Raw genomic sequence first — 20,781 nt, forward strand, 5'->3', positions numbered from 1 at the left:
CCCCTGCAGGGCCCGAACGCCAACACACCGGCCAGGAGGGTCCAGATTTGTCCATCCCACCCCCAGAACAGGCCCCCAGTGATGACAGCAGCTCTGTCGACCTAGAACCTGATGACCAGCCCGGACCATCGGGGACCTCTGGACAATCGGTTACCCTCAGTCAGCCCCAGGCCACAGCAGACCTACCCCCCTCAGGAAACACCAGCACAGCACCCACCCAGCGGGCCCATGCTTCTGTCTCCAGGACAGGTCAAGCAGCAGTGTGTCTACCAGTACAGGGCACCCAGGGTAACCCACAACCCCAACAACAACAGGGACCTGGGGGCACTGGTAGTGGGCACACCGTCCAGGGGACAGAGGCCCAGGAACAAAGAGGAACTGGGAGGGCTGCTGTGCGACAGAGGGAGGACAGGCCTAGGAAACCCACTGTCCAAGAGGCCCTCACCACCATCATGGGAGCGTACCACCACTCCCAAGAGACGATGGCGACGGTCCTGGCCAGGTTCCAGGAGATCCAGGCCATGCAGGAGGGCCAGTACATGGGGTTCCGGGAAGAACTGCGCACCATCAGTTCCGCAATGGGTACAATCGTGGTGGCACTCAACCAGATTGTCACCACATTGCGGGACCATGTGGCCCCCCAAAGGGCCCCTGCCACTAGCATGGAGGAAGAACAGCCCACCACCTCCGCCGGCGCTAGTGGTCAGGAGGCCCTGACACAACAGCAACGGCCCTCCCGGACCCCACCCCCTGCAGAACAAGAACCACCCCGCAAGAAAGGCCTGAGATCGAGGAAGAAGACAGAGTAGGATGTCAAGACCCCCGCCATGCACGGAAACCCCCGGATGTCATCCCACTGTCCCACTTGTTTACCCTGTCCAACCTTGAACTGCCCCTGCTCCACCTTCCACAGGCATATGGACAATGGACCTATAGGAACAACAGTCTGGACACTGCCATGGACATGCCTCCACCATCACCCTGTTTGAACTATACACCTATTTTAAAAGTTCAATAAACACAATTATTGCACATTAACCAACTGGATTCTGCTATCTATTTATTTAAACCAAATGTATTCGATATAACCAACAAAACATTTCTAGTTACATTGTGATGACAACATACCAGTGTCACACAGCGGTAGTCCATGGGGAAAAAAAACAGAGGGCACTCCGTGGGGATCAGATCACTGAAATAGGAAGTGATATACACAACTAAGTTACCATACATTGGGGTGAAAGGTCAGACAGTAGAGAGCCACTACAGTTACAGATATAATACAATGCTGGAGTAGATTATTACCTGTGTGTCACTGGAAATACTGCAGTATCACTCTGTCCCTGTTGTCTGTGTCGTCCTCTTCGTCTTCCTCCTCTTCACTCTCCGCAGGCTCCACAGCGGCCCCAACACCACCATCTGGACCATCCTCCTGCAGGAAAGGCACCTGGCGTCGCAAAGCCAGGTTGTGAAGCATGCAGCAGGCCACGATGATATGACACACCTTCCTTGGTGAGTACATTAGGGATCCACCAGTCATATGCAGGCACCTAAACCTGGCCTTCAGGAGGCCGAAGGTCCGCTCAATCACCCTCCTAGTCCGCCCATGGGCCTCATTGTACCGTTCCTCTGCCCTGGTCCTGGGATTCCTCACTGGGGTCAATAGCCAAGGCAGGTTTGGGTAACCAGAGTCACCAATTAGCCACACACGGTGTCTCTGTAGCAGTTCCATCACATAAGGGATGCTGCTATTTCGCATGATGTACGCGTCATGCACTGACCCTGGGAACTTGGCATTTAAATGGGAGATGTACTGGTCAGCCAAACAGACCACCTGGACATTCATCGAATGATAATTTTTACGGTTCCTGTACACCTGCTCGTCGTCTTTTGGGGGAACCAAAGCCACATGGGTACCATCAATGGCACCAATGATATTGGGAATGTGTCCAAGGGCATAGAAATCACCCTTCACTGTAGGCAAGTCACCCACCTCAGGGAAAATGATGTAGCTCCGCATGTATTTCATCAGGGCAGACAACACTCTGGACAACACCTTTGAAAACATAGTCTGAGACATCCCAGATGAAATGGCCACAGTAGTTTGAAATGATCCACTTGCCAAAAAATGCAGTACTGACAGCACCTGCACTAGAGGCGGAATCCCTGTGGGTTGGCGGATGGGTGACATCAGGTCAGGCTCCAGCTGGGCACACAGTTCCTGTATAGTGGCACGGTTGAGTCTGTAGGTGAGTATGACGTGTCTTTCTTCCATTGTCGACAGGTCCACCAGCGGTCTGTACACGGGAAGATTCCTCCGTCTCCTTGCAAGTCCCAGCGGACGATGCCTAGGAAGGACAACATGGAGCACAGAGTCAAGCAACCCACAGGTAAGTGCCCACAGCATGCCCAGTACACGTATCTCTCGGGATTGAATGGCTAGTATGATTGTCGGTGCAAGGCCTAGCCATGTGTGACGCAGTAGGAATTAAGCCATGTGGGCCCTTGAAATGGCGGCTGCCTGACCTGTGAAGTGTGACAATGTGAAGTGAGGTAATTGCGCAAGCGTGGCACACCGTGGCGGTAGGCGGTCGCAGTCCGCGGCGCAAAGCCGCATTGGACAACATTGAACCCTATGGGTTTCAGGAGCCAATGGCGGTGAGCGCCGGCCGTCGCGGTACGCACCGCCGCGGTACGCACCGCCGCGGCACGCACCGCCGCAGCCGTAACCGCCATTTTCTCTCTGCTTAACCACACGAGACCTGAGCATCCACAGGAGAGGACCTATGCTGCAAGTGCTGCTGTGACCTCGGTCTGGAAGTGACAATGGCTGCTGCGACTGGGGAAAGGGCCCCCGCCTTCAGTTCCGAGGAGTTGGAGAAGCTCGTGGACGGGGTCCTCCCCCAGTATGCGCTACTCTACGGGCTTCCAGACCAACAGGTGAGTACACGGGGGCAATGCATAGTGCCCAATGCCTGGGCTGAGTGGGGACGATGTACGATGGAGGGGAGGGCAGCGAATGACGAATGCATGGCACGACAGATGAGAGCATGTGCCACATGGCAAGGTTGGGGAGGGGGGGCCACTCACATTGAGCATGCAGAAAAGTGATGATGTTTCTCATCCCCCCCTGTACATGTCACATAGGTCAGCGCCCATCAGAAGATTGACATTTGGCGTGCCATCGCCAAGGACGTCCGGGCCCTGGGGGTCCACACCAGAAGGGGCACCCACTGCCGCAAGAGGTGGGAGGACATCTGCCGCGGGAGCAGGAAGACCGCGGAGGCTCTGCTGGGGATGGCCTCCCAACCTAGGAGGGGTGCCAGTCGTACCTTGACCCCCCTGATGTCCCGGATCCTGGCGGTGGCCTACCCCGATTTAGATGGGCGCTTGAGGACATCAAAGCAGACACAAGGGGGTGAGTACCAGCACATTCAGCTATTTTGCGCGCAGTGGAGGTGCCTGGGTGGGGGAGGAGGGCTGTGGGTATCCCTAGGCCAAGGCGATTTCTGTAGGATAGGCCCATCCGTGAAGTATGGTCCTGTGCCCCCGCCCCCCACCTCTGTAGGGTGCCTAGTAACGCGATTCATGGACCAGTGTATACTCTGTGGGCAGTTGTCGCCCATAGGCTTGTAGGGCATGTCCCATTGAATGAGTAGTGTACCCCAAGTGCGCAGCGTAGTGCAGGGGGCTTCTGTGTCTGTCCTCTCCGCCAACGGTGTCCCCAATGCATGCACTCAACTTGTCTTTATGTTTTCCACCCCCCCCCATTTTCTTTGTTTTTCTGTGAATGTGTGCATTAGCATCATCAGGCGGAGGAGAAGTGGCATCGGCGCAAGAGGGAGCTGCATCTCACATGGCCCCGGAGGGCCATGCAACGGACTCCGACATGACCAGTGAGACGGAGGGTGAGGGGGGCTCCACCACGGGGACCCGTGGAGACGGCAGCGACACCGACACGTCCTCGGAAGGGAGCTCCCTTGCGGTGGCGGCAACATCCGTGCCCACCGCAGAAACAGGTACAGCTGCCACCCAGCGCACCAGCTCCGCCCTCCCAGCAGCCCCTCGGCCCTCGGCCCGTGCCCGCAAGGCCAGGAAGCCGGCCATCTCCTTCGCCCCAGGCACCTCAGGCCCTGCCCCAGTCACCCCTGCTGCCCTCAGTGAGGAGGTAATTGACCTCCTGAGGACCATCATTGTTGGGCAGTCTACCCTTTTGAATGCCATCCAGGGTGTGGAGAGGGAGGTGCATCAAAGCAATGCATACCTGGAGGGCCTTCATTCGGGTCAGGCTGCCCATCAACGATCGTTCAACGCTCTGGCCTCAGCACTGACGGCAGCGATTGTCCCTGTCTCCAGCCTCCCTCTTCTGACTCCCTCCACCCAGTCCCACTCCCCTGTTCCTCTGCCTATCCCATCCACACCTACAGACCAGCCTGCACACACCTCAACACCCAAGGGCAGCTCATCCAGACATAAGCATCACAGGACACACAAGCATTCACCCAAGCAACATCCAGATGCAGACATGCCAACAGCCACTACCTCCTCTGTGTCCCCCACCTCCTCGTCTCCCTCCTCCCTCCCTGTGACGTCTCCGCACACACCTGCAAGCACATCACCATCAGCCATTGCACCCATCACCAGCACAACCTCCACACCAGTCCGCACACGTGCAGTCACCACCCCCACTGCCATGTACACGTCCCCTGTGTCCTCTCCCAGTGTGTCTGTCACCCCCGCTTCCCAACCACACAAACGCAGGCAGGCACCCAAACAACAGCCTTCCACCTCACGTCAGCCTCCTGCCCAAGCACCTGCACCCAAAGACAGCACACTTGACTCTCCTACAACCACATCCTCTTCCTCCACTCCCATACCCACTCCAGCCACCCTTCCCATGGCTCCAAAGAAAATTTTCCTCTCTAAAGTGGACCTCTTTTCCTCACCTGACCCACCCCCTCCATCCCGTAAGAGTTCCACAAACACCTAAGCCACCACCAGCCCAGCAACTACAAAGAACGTCGTGCCTGGTTTTTGGAGTCCGCCCTTTCCTTGGGCTGGGACATCGTCCAGCAGCAAAGGCACAGCCAGCCCCCCCCCTCTGGGAAGAGGACCAAAAAACTGAAGGGCAGGCGCGACAGGCCTGATACGCCTGCCCCCAAGGAAGGTAGCCTTGCACCGTCACCTGCCACATCGGGTAAGGGAGCCAAGGGCCACGGACAGGCTGCCAAGGAGGGCAAGGGCAGCAAGGAGCAAAAGGCAGGGAGCAGCCGACCTGGCCATGAGGGCCCCACCAGCCCCATTCCGGGGGTATCGAAGGAGAGTCAGGGCCCCAGGACTCCATCACAGGAGGGCCCGCAACGGAAAGGTCCGATGCAGAGTGAGCGGCAAGTATTGGCCAGGTGTGGTTCACTGGAAACACAAGACAGGCACCGCTGAACAGGGCCCCGCCGTGAGGAGCACCGCTGAACAGGGCCCCGCCGTGAGGAGCACCGCTGAACAGGGCCCCGCCGTGAGGAGCGCCGCTGAACAGGGCCCCGCCGTGAGGAGCACCGCTGAACAGCGCCCCGCCGAGACCAGAACCGCTGAACAGGGCCCGCCGTGAGAAGCACCGCTGAACAGGGCCCCGCCGCGAGGAGCACCGCTGAACAGGGCCCCGCCGTGACCAGAACCGCTGAACAGGGCCCCGCTGTGACCAGAACCGCTGGACAGGGCCCCGCCATGACCAGAACCACTGGACAGGGCCCCGCCGTGACCAGAACTGCTGGACAGGGCCCCGCCGTGACCAGAACCGCTGAACAGGGCCCCGCCGTGAGGAGCGCCGCTGAACAGGGCCCCGCCGTGAGAAGCACCGCTGAACAGGGCCCCGCCGTGACCAGAACCGCTGGACAGGGCCCCGCCGTGACCAGAACCGCTGGACAGGGCCCCGCCGTGAGAAGCACCGCTGAACAGGGCCCCGCCGTGAGGAGCACCGCTGAACAGGGCCCGCCGTGACCAGAACCGCTGAACAGGGCCCCGCCGTGACCAGAACTGCTGAACAGGGCCCCGCCGTGAGAAGCACCGCTGAACAGGGCCCTTCCTGTCAAGCACCGCTCCGCTGGGCCCTTCATCTCAAGCACCGCTCCGCCGGGCCCTTCGTCTCAAGCACCGCTCCGCTGGGCCCTTCATCTCAAGCACCGCTCCGCTGGGCACCGCCGTCTCTGCACCGCTCCGCTGGGCCCTTCATCTCAAGCACCGCTCCGCTGGGCCCTTCATCTCAAGCACCGCTCCGCTGGGCCCTTCCTGTCAAGCACCGCTCCGCTGGGCCCTTCATCTCAAGCACCGCTCCGCTGGGCTCTTCCTGTCAAGCACCGCTCCGCTGGGCCCTTCCTGTCAAGCACCGCTCCGCTGGGCCCTTCATCTCATGCACCGCTCCGCTGGGCCCTTCATCTCAAGCACCGCTCCGCTGGGCCCTTCCTGTCAAGCACCGCTCCGCTGGGCCCTTCATCTCAAGCACCGCTCCGCTGGGCCCTTCCTGTCAAGCACCGCTCCGCTGGGCCCTTCCTGTCAAGCACCGCTCCGCTGGGCCCTTCATCTCAAGCACCGCTCTGCTGGGCCCTTCATCTCAAGCACCGCTCCGCTGGGCCCTTCATCTCAAGCACCGCTCCGCTGGGCCCTTCCTGTCAAGCACCGCTGGCCCATTGGCAGTCTTGGTTCTGTGTCGGGCAGGCCTTCACGACGCACTCTGCCCACCATGCCTCCTCCATGACCAGTGGTCTCTGTAATCCACCTGATGGACTGTGGCTTTGCACTCCCCAGGATGTAACAGTGGGCACTCCACCCACGGTAGAGACTTGTGAGACTGTGGCTTTGCACTCCCCAGGATGGCACAGTGGGCAACCCACCCACTGTAGAGACTTGTGAGACTGTGGCTTTGCACTCCCCAGGATGGCACAGTGGGCAATCCACCCACTGTAGAGACTTGTGAGACTGTGGCTTTGCACTCCCCAGGATGGCACAGTGGGCAATCCACCCACTGTAGAGACTTGTGAGACTGTGGCTTTGCACTCCCCAGGATGGCACAGTGGGCATGGAGGCCCTTCGTGGATCTGGCGTCGTGGACTCATGTGGCTGAGGTGCCCCCCCTTCCCTTCCCCCTGAGGTGCCTGTCTTTTTATTTTAGTGATGCCCCAGCAGTGTTCTCTCCAATGGACTGGATCTCGTGTGTGGGCTTTGCCCATGTGTTGCTGCACATTGGCCCACGGACCTTTGGACTTTGATTGACTGGGCCGGACTTTTGCTGCTTGTATGGATAGAGTTCTAGATGTGTATTCATTCTTCATATATTGCTAAGGTCGCTATACTTTATTGTTGCAATAATATGGTTCTACTTTTACATTCATTGGCTTTTGTCTTTGTTTTTGGGGGGGGGTTGGGGGTGTCACTCTGACTTTTTTATCTGCATAGGTGTGTAGGTATTTCGGTGGGGGTGAGGGTGGGGGTGGGTGTGTGGCGTATGTGTGTGCCCGTAACCTTTCCTCCTCCCCCTCCCCTGGGTCGTAGGTGCAGTACTCACCGTTGTCGTCTGCGGCGAGGTTCGTGATCCTGGAAGAAGAGCAGGAAGGCAATGGCTGGGAGGATGTGGAGTTCGGGTTCCATGCTGTTCCGATTCCGCGTGGAGTGTGTCGAGGTAAGCGTTTTCCATTGGAGATGTCTGTTTCCGCCGTGTTTTTGTCGGCGGGGCTCCGGCCCCGGAAAAGGTGGCGGATTGGTGGGTCGTGATAGGGTGGGCGGTACATTGTCTGCCGCCTGCCTGTTGGCGGTGACCGCCACGCTGTTTGTTTGTACCGCCGTGGCGGTCGGAGTGTTAAAGCGGCGGCCTGTGTTGGCGGTTCCCGCCAGGGTCAGAATTCATATTTTTAGGCCGCCAGCCTGTTGGCGGCTTGGCCGCCGCTTTAACACTGACCGCCAGGGTCAGAATGAGGGCCAGAGTTGCTAGAACACCCATGATCATGAATTGCATGCACACCTAAGCCATTACACTCAGGTTCCACAGACTTGATGCACTACATGTGGAAGTACATGCTGCTAGGAGGTTCTACCTACTGTTTCAAACTTACGTAGGTAAATAGTGAAGCAGATGTCTATTGGGAAGCTATTAGCTCCACCAATCTTAGAGAATGTGGGTCTGACAGGCTGACTAAATAGGGGCTGACTTCCATTGCGACTCTTGGTGATACAAGTGTCAGACACATGACTATCCCCTGTACTCACAGTGGGGCCTACAGGGATGTCCTACAATCCCTACATGATAGCATTGGATACGCATTGGCTAACTCAAAACATGTGAGAACTGCATTCCCACTCATGGAACAAGTGAAAAACTTGCCCAACGCATCACACCTTGCTATGCGTCCAACTCACACGAGTCCATAACCAGCAAATACAACACATAACAGACATATCAACACTTACTGGAGTGGTCGGGGTCCTCAAATGTCACCACCTCTCCCACAGTGTAGGGTGCCGGTCCACCTGTAAGGTATGGAGCGAAGAAATGTGCTCAAAATCTGTGCACAGTGCAACAATTTCAGTATCATTTACAATGTGTAGGCTGAATAAGGACATGGCAGCCATTCAGAAATGATGGTACTGCATCTGATATTTCACGGCCAACTTGTACATAGCATGGGTCTCCTGAGACAGTTACACACATATCTGCACACATACATTGGCCCTAACTATCATTTGGTTGCAAACTTGCCCCATAATTTGTGAGCACTAAAAAATATGGAGTGTAATCGACTCATCATGTGCATCCAAGAGAAACCTCCAATGCCTGGTTACTTGAGGACTGCATTACCAGTCAAACATGCCTTGTGGCCATGACACATTTATTGCACATAGGCCCAATGTACAGAGGGAGGGGCAGGGACTCCTGTAAGCCATCCTGTTGTTACAGTATAGTCAATTGATGTGGCCCAGCTATGGTGAGTTGCACCAACCATTGAGATGTGAAGCCATGTGCATACACTTGGACTGCCATCCATATTTGGATTGTGGCTCAACCGATTCCAACAAACATCTTGAGATGTTAGCTGAGGGCACCTTACACATTTTCACAATGTTTTCAAATAATGAACTGACATGTATCCAAAAAGATCAAGAAACACAATAATCCCACACATTCATAGTACTTCTGTGAACGCTTTCCTTCCACACTCACCAGACTAACATGAGACCAATGTTTGAGCCACTTTGCTATTATCATTTGACGTGAAAGCAGCACTCATTTTCAGCATCATGTAGTGATTCTAAAGTCAGTCTAGCAATTGCGTCAACATTGTTGGCCTAAATGTTGGTACATCTGTACTTCTATGTCAATAATACCCTATATAGACATGATTGGCTCCTATTTTGTTAGCTGTGCTGACAAAAAGGCTGCACAAATATCCTTCATTGTAAAGTTACCTGTAAGTTTGCTGAGCACTTGCTACCAGACAGCTAGCAATTGTGATCCTTGCCATAGTGCATCAATGATCCCCTTATATTTCCCCAGCATTACACACAGTCAGCAAGTTAGCTGGCAGACATTGCACTAATCCCCTGATGTCACTACAGAGCATTTAATCGTGCACAATAACAATAGTCGTACTCACCAACAGTGCCACCAATCATGATTCCCAGGTGGTCCAAGAGATCCTGCTTGCTGGTGATGAGGTCAGCCCACCAGTGCTTCAGCTGGTGGTCACTCCTCTGGCTGGCATACACACGCTGCAGGTGATGCAGCACCTTTCCCCACCGGATTCTGCGCGCCTCTGTCGGGTACCCCTGTATGACCCTGCCCCCTGCCTGGATCATGAGCCAGATGAAGCCCCCTAACTCCTCTTCCCTCATCCTGCCAAGACGTGGCCTACCAGACATACTTATAATTGAAGAGAAGGAATAGGGGTAAAAGAAATAGAAAGGGGAAATGGGTGAAAGTAGGGGTAAAAAGACAGAAAAAAAGTAAACCTAAACACTAAAAGAGCCCAACTATCCCCAAACTAACACTACCCACAACAGACTCCCACAAACAAGAAATACACAAGATAAATGGACAAATGTAGACAAAACACAGTACTACAGTATACACAAACAATATTTATTTCACAAAAGGACTTTACAGATAGCACACAGGACAAATACAGCACAAAATCTCGGGACAACACTCTCTACACAGCCACACAGTCTAGATGGATCATAGACTGCAAAGTGAAAGTGAAAGTACACCCACTGTACATGATCTGTAAACAGGATATCCTATTACATCACTTCCTGTATGAAAAGTCCCGCCTTTTTCGCGTTATGCGTCATTTTTTGTTGCACAAAACTGTATTTGCGTAATTTTTTTTTACGTACAGACGTGAATATTAACCCGCATCCACATAATGATACATGGACTGTACAAATATCTGGATGCGGGCTAAATTTCACTCCTGTGCGTCAAACAAAATGACACAAATACAGTTTTGGTAAACAAAAAATGACGCACACCGCTAGGGACGTCAAAATTACAGTGCATTAACTGGTTTGGGGCATTTTTACTTCTTTTTTGGTTATTTTACATTTGGAACACATCAGAGATTGGCTAATTGAAGACAGTATGGTGTTGATGGTGTATGTTCACATGTGTGACATCATACTGCAGCGGAACATCATCCACTACACCCTTCACAGTATGTTTACAGTTGGTTGACGTCATAGATGGTCATAAGTGTGGCCTACATATATGTATGGCACAAATTGTGCATGTTTGCCATAAGGAGAGAATAGCAATGTGACGCACATATGTACAATACCTAATTGCCTTTGGCTCAAAGTGTGTGCTTTGACAACTAATTTTTTGGTTGACCAAGTGTGTGTGTATATCACATGAAGCATTATTGTACATTTGGTTGTATGAATGTGACGTCCATGTGTCCAACCCTAAGATGCAAGTCAAAATTGGAATAAGCAAGGGCATGTGTTAGTCATACATGTAACAACACCCGTAAAGTATACTTCCAAGTTTTAGGGTCACGTAGACACCACATGTGACATAGCATGCACCAGATGGATGGCAGACGCATGTTCATGTCAGTCGTCCACATTTTCTACATCCTATGTCCTAGAGTATTGGTAAGAGCTTCCTAGGCACTACTTGGAGAATCCCACAGTGAGTCATACACATGCATTGAGGAAGTGGGTACCATGTTGTTTGCACAGACAGACAAGGGTCAATCTCATATATATGATGACACCACAGTTGAGGCCATAGAAGTAAGGCCCAACTATCAAGTGGCTGTGGTGGACCAGCATACAAGACAGCCCGTGTCCACATATTTCCAGTGATCAATTGCACATAGGTGTCTTGTTCATGTTTGTAGTCCAATGATGATCCTGTAGATTGTTTGGGGTGTAATTTGTCACAGTTCGGACCAGGACTCATCATGAGTCAGCGGCAGCTATTCCTGTAACTACTGAGTATCCTTTGTTGATCAATGTGAGTAAAGTAGATGTGGACATGTGAACCAACATGTGGATGGTCCCACCCTGTCAATAAAGACGTGTAATGAGACAGTCAACAGGGCAACCTTGGTGTGCTGAGTGAGATAATGTCTCAATTGTCATGTTCCGGCAGGTGTCATTACAACATTTGTACACAGGTTGGCCTCTGCACTTCCCACTGCATCTGGGAACATCATAGCCTCTGTGCTGTTTATTCTCGCAGCTATTCACCACACACGGCCCATCACTATGTTGTGCGCACTGTGATGCTGTGTGTGAACTGTCATGGTTCTGACATTTGTGTATTATTCATGAACATTATCAGAGGTTGCTGGTTGTGTGTACCCAATCCCTGCCTATGACCCTGGGACACTGTCACACTTTGTCATTTATGCATATATGCAACCCAGACAAGGGATGGGCCATGAATTTTGCATTTCCAAGAGGAAGTAACACAAATGGTACAGTTAAAAGGCAGATGATGCTATACAATGTATTTGTGTATGCATGGAAGAAGCCCATGCCCAATGCCCCCTGATGAATGGCAGGTTTGCTAACGCAAGTGTGGTGCATATGTAGACACAGGGATACTTTAGTGTGACGCACAGACAGTTGCCAGTCAGGCTCACAGAATGCAAGGTGATTCAGGAGCCAGCTACTGGACAAGTTACATAATCAGTGGTCTGACTGAGACTGTTTGGAGGACAAACTAGACAGTTGACATGTCAATCTGTGTACGTCCTGTGTTTTTGAAGGTGACAAATGAACCCAAGGGCTGTGTTACACGGCTTAATTAGTATCAATGGTTGACGGTGTATTTGACATAATGGCAACTCCTATGCTGTTCCAGGCATCATCAGGGGCAGTGCTTTTTTAAATGGGTGGTGTGCATGGAGGTGATCACAGGTGTGGGCTGCATCTGTTTCTCACCAGTCCTGTAGGTGAGACTTGCATTCTAAGGGACAACAGACATTTTCACAAGGGGAAGCAATCTACATGTGCTAACAGGGCTTTGAAACTAGAAGACAGTGTATAAATTGACCTGACGTCCATGCAGTCAGATGTTATATGACAATGGCATACCTTAGGAAAGGGTGTAGCACACTGGTTTGCTAATGTTGGTCTGTGTGTGTAGAGGAGGTATTATCAGGGTACACATCTTAGTATTCCAGGGACCTCTTCCGACAGGTGGGTTGTGACCAGGTGCATGGGTGTGTCAGGAGTTAGGAAATGGGCTGACATGTGCATGGAATGTCATGTGCGCAATGCATGTCATATGTGTGGCACTTATGCTGTCTATGTTCTGCTTCTATGGAACTCTAGTCACAGATATTCCTTGCAAATATTGGATGCAGTTGGACTAACTGCTGTCAAGGGTCTTGTCAGACATTTCTGTTAGTGATGCCAAAGCACATTGACTACCTCATAGTTGTGTGCCATATGCTGCGTTGGACCTTGCTTTCAACATGTATGTGTGAAATAGTTGTGGTCCTCTGCTATTGGCCTTCAAAGCAGATATGTACTTGATATATGTCATTAAGAGTGTGTGTGTATGTGACCATTGTATGTTAGGCATCACATAAGCTCTGGGATGTTCCGTGTCCTACTCAGTATCTCAGCAATGCTCCATGAGGCAACACTCTGATTCTGATAAGTAGAGATGAAGGTGTGTAAAAAGCAATAGCCAGACCATGATATGGTGATTATAATAGGTGTTTATTTAAATTTGTTAACTAAAGTGGTGAAGGTGATCATATTCAGAAGAAATTATTTACATTCTGTTGCCGCCTGCGTATACCAGCAGCTGTGTTCTGTAGTTCCCCCTCCTGTTGCAGGCCAGCATCCTCCTCTTCCTCCTCTTCAGGCATGTGTGGCTCTGGTTCCAGGAGGGGAATGTTTCTTCTGATACAAATGTTGTGCAATATTGCACATGTGAGGATGATCCTACAGACCATCTCGGGGGAATAAAGGAGGCTACCACCAGTGATGTTGAGGCAGCGGAACCTTGACTTGAGGATGCCGAAGGTCCGCTCGACAATGCTGCGTGTCCTCCTATGGGCCTCGTTGTATGCACGCTGTGCAGCTGTACTCGGGTTGCCAAATGGTGTCATAGTCCATGGCTGGATGCCATACCCCTGATCAGCTGCAAGAGAAAATGAATGGGATCATGTTGATGTAGCTGTCACTATTGAAAAGACCTTTCATGGCAGTAGTTGTCTTGTGTTGTCTGTGACTCTTTTGTGTACTAATGTGACATCCTATGCTTGTAGGCTATACCATCTGCATTGTGTTGTTTCCTTGGCTGAACGAGTGTTTGTCTGCTAACCGTTTGTCAGCAGTATGTTTTGGGATTTGCAGTACAGTGTGCCCTCCCTAGCATTGTGACTTGTGATACAGGTGTCCGTGTGTCTTCACTGGGGGTGAGATGATAGTTCCATGCACAGTTAAAATTGAAAGTGTTGTTAACACGTTCATATCAAAGTACCCTGGACATCCCATACCTTTAGACTTATGCAATGTATTAATGTAAAGGTCATTGGGACACTTACAATTTGCAAGGTGACATTTGGGCAACCACACTCATTGACGTCTTCACATTAGGCTGTACAGTAAATTCCGATGTGTGACAGGTTTAATGGTGACGTAAGAAACATGGTTAGTGAAGTCACGACCTCCGTGTGTTCCTGTTGACATGTTGCTGTTGTGGTGTATGTGTTGTGTGTCCTAGAGGGTTGCTGTGCAGTGTACATATATGTAGGTTTTTGTACTTACCAACAAGTAGTCCATTGCCATACCGTCCATCCTGGAAGTGTTCATTGATGGTGCAGTGACGGAAGATGAAGGAGTCATGTACACTCCCAGGATATTTAGCCACGATGTTGGTGATCAATCCCTGGTGATCGACAATGGCCTGCACGTTGATGGAATGTGTGTGCTTCCTGTTGCGGTAGAGATGTTCAGTTGCAGCAGGTGGCACAAGGCGTACATGTGTGCAGTCGATTGCACCAATGACGTGTGGGAAGCCACTGATTGCGTAGAACCCCTGTTTAGTTTAGTGCTGCTTCTGCAGTGTGTTAGGGAAGCAGATGTGGCGGGGTGTCAATCGAATGATGGCGTCCAGTACTTTGGGCAAAAAGGCAGAGAATGATGGTTGTGATATTCCACCAACCAGGGCACCAGTTGTTTGGAAAGAGCCACTTGCCAGCATGTGAAGTACGGCAAACAGCTTTGTTTCTGTTGGGATGGTGCGGGGTGTCACCAAAGTAGGGGCCAACTGCTGTTCAATGTTTCGCAGCAGTTGCTGAATGGCCTGCCAGTTCAACCGGTACCTCTGTATGATGTTGTGTTCCCTGAGGCCCTGAAGGGTTGTTCTTGGGCGGAATATCCTCTCCTGCCTTCTGCGCTGCCTTTGGGGTCCCTGCTGGTGTTGTTGTAGCTGGTGTTGTTGCTGCTGGGCTCTGCGTCTGCGTGCACGCTGGATTAGAATCACCTCCATGGCTCCCTGTTGCTGCTCTGCTGCTCTGCTGTTTGTTCTGTGTGTTCTGATTAAATACAGGTGTGTTTGCCCCATTTTAACGCCTGCCCTGACCCAGGTGCTAATTTTTTATGCAAATCGGTCTGTGCGTCATTTTCTGGCTCTGCCTCCCGGGCGTGCGTCATTTTTGCCCGAAAGCATAAATACGACGCACGTCCGTTTAAGCCATTTTTTGGACGGGAACGCCTACCTTGCATATAATTAACGCAAGGCGGGTTGCCGCATCCAAAAAATTACGCACACGGTGGAATTTTGTCGTCCGCGGGCTCGGGCGTCAAAATTTAAATACGGGGCAACGTTTGCTCTGATTGTGCGTCAACATTTTTGATACACAATCAGCGCAGACGGAGTATAAATATGCCCCACTGTTTCTTATCGGCCATTCTTTTCATGTATCTTTTAGTGACTACTAGATTAGATCAAATAAGCCGTTGGATTACATGTAGTCTCTGGGAAAAAGAGGTGATAGCAGGATATGTAGAAGAGGTTTTAGGATTGGTAGGAAAAGATGTGGGATGGAATCCAGATGAGCAGAATAAAGGAGTGACTTTAGAGGCGCTATGGATGGCATTATTGTAAGAAAACTCTGCAGTGGGAAGGTAAGTGCTCCAGTTGCTCTGAGTGGAGTTATAAAAACAATGAAGATATTGTTCAAGTCCCTGATTTAGATGTTCTGTCTGTCATTGGTTTGGGGATGAAATCCAGAAGATGAAGCTACATTGATATTCAAGATCTTACAAAAGTGTTTCCAGAACCGTGATATGTATTGAGGTTCCCGGTCTGACACAATACTTTGTGGGAGACCATGGAGACGAAAAATGTTTTGAATAAAGATCTGGCTCAATTCTAGAGATGTGGGTAATTTCTTCAAGGCAGTAAAATGAGCCATCTTAGTAAATGAATCTATTGTCACCATTATAACTCGGTTTCCCACTGATGGAGGCAAAGCACACATAAAATTAGTTGATATTGTATTCCAGTGGGCTGGTGGAACTGGTAATGGTTGAAGTAGTCCTGCGGGCCTAGTATTGGGTACTTTCACTTGGGCACAAATGGGACAAGATTCCATGCATCTTTCTGCATCTTGTTTCAACGTAGGCCACCAAAAAGAGCAGAGAAGTAATTCCTACGTGGCTTTAACACCCCGATGACCGGCTACAGGGGAATCATGACACATCTGAAGTGCCTTTTCTTGCACTTTTTTAGAAGGTAGAAATAAGGTGTCCTTGTAATTGTAGTATTCTTTATGTTTGTGTATTTTGGGACGTAGATCCTTTAGTTCTTGTTCTGAAAGGGTTGAGTATTCAGATTGTACTTCATCGAGGAATGACTATACCAATTATTTTGTCTGGTTCAAGTAGATATTGTGAAGGGGTATTAGAACTATCAGGATAACGGCGAGATAAGGCATCGGCCAAAATATTTTGAGATCCTGCAATATAGGTAACATAGAAATCGTATTGACTAAAGAAAAAGGCCCAACGAGCTTGTCGACTGCTTCGACACTGAAAATTGCGTAAGCATTGCAGATTACGATGGTCCGTTTTTACTTCAAAAGGTTCTTTTGAACCCATGAGAAATTGTCTCCACTCTTGACAGGCTGTTTTTAGAGCCAAAAGTTATCTTTCAAGTACTGAATAATTTTGCTCAGAATCAGAGAGCACACAAGATAGATAAAAGATCGGATGTTCTAATCCATCGTCGTCCAGTTGTTGTAATAATGCTGCCCCAATAGCTCTTTCTGAGGCGTCAGTAACAACTATGAATTGTTTATTGGTGTCCGGATGTCTCAGTATGGGTGCTTAGGTGAAGGCCTGTTTTAAGTTTTGCAAAGCAGTCTCAGCCATGTCCGTCCAGATGAAACTGTTTCGCAAACTCTCTTTTTTGAGAGTTTGTGTGATGTGACTGGTTTGTTTAGCAAAGTCCAGGATAAATTGACGGTAGAAGTTGGCCAGCCCTAAGAAACATTGAGTTTCTTTGCTTGAGGAAGGGGATGGCCATTCTAGGATGGCTTGAACTTTTTCCAGATCCACAGAGATACCAATCCGATTAATGTGATAGCCTAAATATTTCACCTCAGTCTTCTCAAATTCGCATTTCTCCGGCTTGCAGTAGAGCTGATGTTGCCTAAGTCTATTCAAGACTTGCTTTACGTGTTTAGGATGAAGTTCAGGGCGTCTGGAAAATATGAGGATATCATCGAAATAAATCACTACAGTGTGATTTAATAAGTCGGAGAATATTGAATCCATAAATCTTTGGGGGCATTCGTCAAACCAAAAGGCATTACCTTATATCCGTAATGTCCAAAGGGTGTACGAAAGGCAGTTTTCCACTCATCTCCCTCCTTAATACACAAGAGATGGTATGCTCCACGAAGATTTTGTGAACATTTGTGGCCCTCTGACAGCCTCCAAAATGTTTTTGATGAGGGGTAGTGGATATTGATCTTTTATGGTGACTTTATTTAATCCACGGAAGTCTAAACAGGGACGAAGATCTTTCGTCTTTTTAGGTACGAAGAAGAGGGGAGCCCCCGCAAGAGAAGAAGATGGTGTAGTAAGACTACTCTGTCGATTTTCTTGAAGATAGTCCTTGAGAATCTGTTTTTCTGGTTCAGTGAGAGAATACATTCTTCTAAAAGGAACAATCGATCTAGGTTCCAGGAGAATGGTATAATCGTAGTCTCTGTCTGGAGGTAGTACGGGCTTTGATGGTTTTTGAAATACGTCTAAAAATTCCAGATAATGACTTGGTACCCCTTGGACTGAGTTTACGGAGTATCCTAAATTTGTTTCTGAGGATATTATTTTTCTGAAAGACCAATAGGTATCAGAAGCATAGCAATGATTGTGACAAAACTTAGAAGACAGAGAAATGGTTCTGGTTTCCCAATTAATATATGGATTGTGTCTCATAAACCATGGTATTCCTGGGATTATTGAATGATTGGGAGAGGAAATTAAATCTAAAGAGACATGTTCCTGATGTTTCCCAAAGTGTAAACCTAGAATTGCAGTGGTATTAATGACAGGACCGGATGATAACAAGGATCCGTCTACACTTCTGGAACGTCTTTAGGCAGTTGTGGAGTTTGTAGTTTTTTAGCCCAGCTCACATCCATATAAATGCCACTAGCTCCACAGTCTAATAATGCCAGGGTCCTTTCTTCACGACCGTCAGGTAATTGCAGGATAACAGGTAACAAAAATAGAATTGTGGCATCTTCATTTTGAAGAACTGATGGAAGGTATTGCAGAAGATCCCGTCCCCTCACTTCTCACAGAGGACAGGAAGTGGCGTTTCCCGAGGTCTTCATAGGATGAACTGGACAAGTGCGCAGCAAATGGCCAGCTGCACAACAATATAGGCACAGTCCTCTTCTCCGTCTATCTTCACGCTCGCTAGTAGAGAGTGGACCACGAGCAGTATCTACCTGCATAGGTTCTCCTTCTGTTGTCTCCCTTGATACAGGTCGAGGTTCTTCAGGACGATGTACAAAGATACGTGGGTTGCTTGACTGGGAGGGTCCACAATTCTTTCTTTTTTCTAAACGTCGTTCTTGGAGACGATATTCTATTGAGAGTGCTAAATCCATCAAACCTCGTAGATCATCTATTCTGGTGGAATGTACTAATTTGTCTTTTATGTCTTCTCGTAGACCTCTGCGAAAAAGAGTTACCAGAGTACGTTCCACCCATGTCGTCTCGGCTGCTAGTTGTCTGAAGCGTGTGATGTATTGGAGAACATCTTGAGTACCTTATTGGATATCACATAGCATTTCTTCTGCTGGCGCTTCCAATCCTGGGCGTTCAAACATTTGTTTAAATGTGCCCACAAAAGCTGAACAATCAGACAGCACCGGGTCATTGGAGGCTACTAACGAAAGTGCCCAGGCCAAGGCAGGACCAGACAAGGCACTGATGAGATAACCCACCTTCGTTTTATCTTGCGCAAATTGTGTTGGTGTAAAGGCAAAATAGACAGTCAAAGCATCAAGAAATTCTCCCAGCTTGTTTGGGTCTCCTGAAAACCGAGGTGTAGTAGTAGAGACTGTAGGAACATCTGTACTTCGGGATGCCAGGGCTTGTCGTAAAGCCACGTTTTCATTTCGTAATTGTTGCAATTCCTGGGCTTGTTGTTCAATAGTTACGAGTAGGGACTGGCAACAGCCGTTGCAGTATCTTCCATTCTGCCTGACAAAGGGGGTCATTCTGACCCCGGCGGTCCGGAGCACCGCCAACAGGCTGGCGGTGCCCCACAGGGCATTCTGACCGCGGCGGTTTGGCCGCGGTCAGATGCGGAAAACCGGCGGTCTCCCGCCGGTTTTCCGCTGCCCTTTAGAATCCTCCATGGCGGCTCAGCTCGCTGCGCCGCCATGGGGATTCTGACAGCCCATACCGCCATCCTGTTCCTGGCGGTTCTCCCGCCAGGAACAGGATGGCGGTATGGGTTGTCGGGGGGCCCCCGTAAGAGGGCCCCACTTTGTATTTCAGTGTCTGCTCTGCAGACACTGAAATACGCGACGGGTGCCACTGCACCCGTCGCACCTTCCCACTCCGCCGGCTCAATTCTGAGCCGGCGTCCTCGTGGGAAGGGTCTTTTGCACTGGGCTGGCGGGCGGCCTTTTGGCGGTCGCCCGCCAGCCCAGTGCAAAAGCCAAAATACCCTCAGCGGTCTTTCGACCGCGGAGCGGTATTTTGGAGGGGGGAACCCTGGCGGGCAGCCTCCGCCGCCCGCCAGGGTGAGAATCACCCCCAAAGTCTGGTTCATTTGGCGCTGCAATCTGTCACGAACTACTCATTGTCTATGTCTGTGGCACACTGGAAATGCGGCGATTTCTTGATTCCTATAGGTTCTGTCTTGACTCAAGTAGGGGCGACCCTTTCTGGTAGCCACGGTGCTGCTGACGGAGGGAACGCCAAAAGCAGTCTGTGCCCTCCAGAAGGAGTCCGAGAGGGAAAAAACCCAAAAAGGGAGAAAAAAAACTTTAAGCAGGAACTCCTGGAACAAAAACAAAAGTAAAAAGTAAATCTGAACAAAAGACAAAATGACAATGAAAAAAGCTGGAACAGGCTAAGAAACAATATAACTGATGCAGAAGAAACAGGAGCGAAGATCAACACCCAAAGTAAGTGTTGCAGCGCAAAGAGAACAGGAATCACACACCTTATATAACCAAAAAAACAGGAAGTGACCAACAAGAAGAAAAAGACACCATATTGGTTTGGGAATGTAGCATAGAAACCTATAGAAAAGTCACCATGTTAAAAAAGGTTCCAAGGCATGCAGGGAGAAGGAAAAAGGATCATGGTAACTAAAGAAGGGCATAAATACAGGGAGAAACAAGGAAAGAAGAAAAGAAGAAAGAAAAAGGAAGCATAAGGTAAGTGAGAGTGTGTGTGTGTGGAGGGAGGCTAGCAGAACTAGCAGGGGCGTGCTGCGCCCGTACCTCGTTGAGGCCCCATGCCCAATTTGGGGCCACAATGAAAATATGGAATGACAGGGGCACGGCACGTCCTGCCGCCGTGGATTGCGGCCACATCCCGAGCCGAATGCTCGGCTCGCGGCACGACAATAACTGCTACTGACCAGCCATATAAATATTGCTTTTGTGCATTTATTGGAGGGTGTGTGCAATTTAATTTTATATACATTGATTAGGGGATTGCTTTTATGAGTAGTGACAGGGCTTTGTCTAGGGAAGAGCAAGTATCTTGGTTTGCAAAACTTTGAAA

The sequence above is a fragment of the Pleurodeles waltl genome, chromosome 5 (genome assembly GCF_031143425.1).
Source record: "Pleurodeles waltl isolate 20211129_DDA chromosome 5, aPleWal1.hap1.20221129, whole genome shotgun sequence".
Classification (NCBI taxonomy): Eukaryota; Metazoa; Chordata; class Amphibia; order Caudata; family Salamandridae; genus Pleurodeles; species Pleurodeles waltl.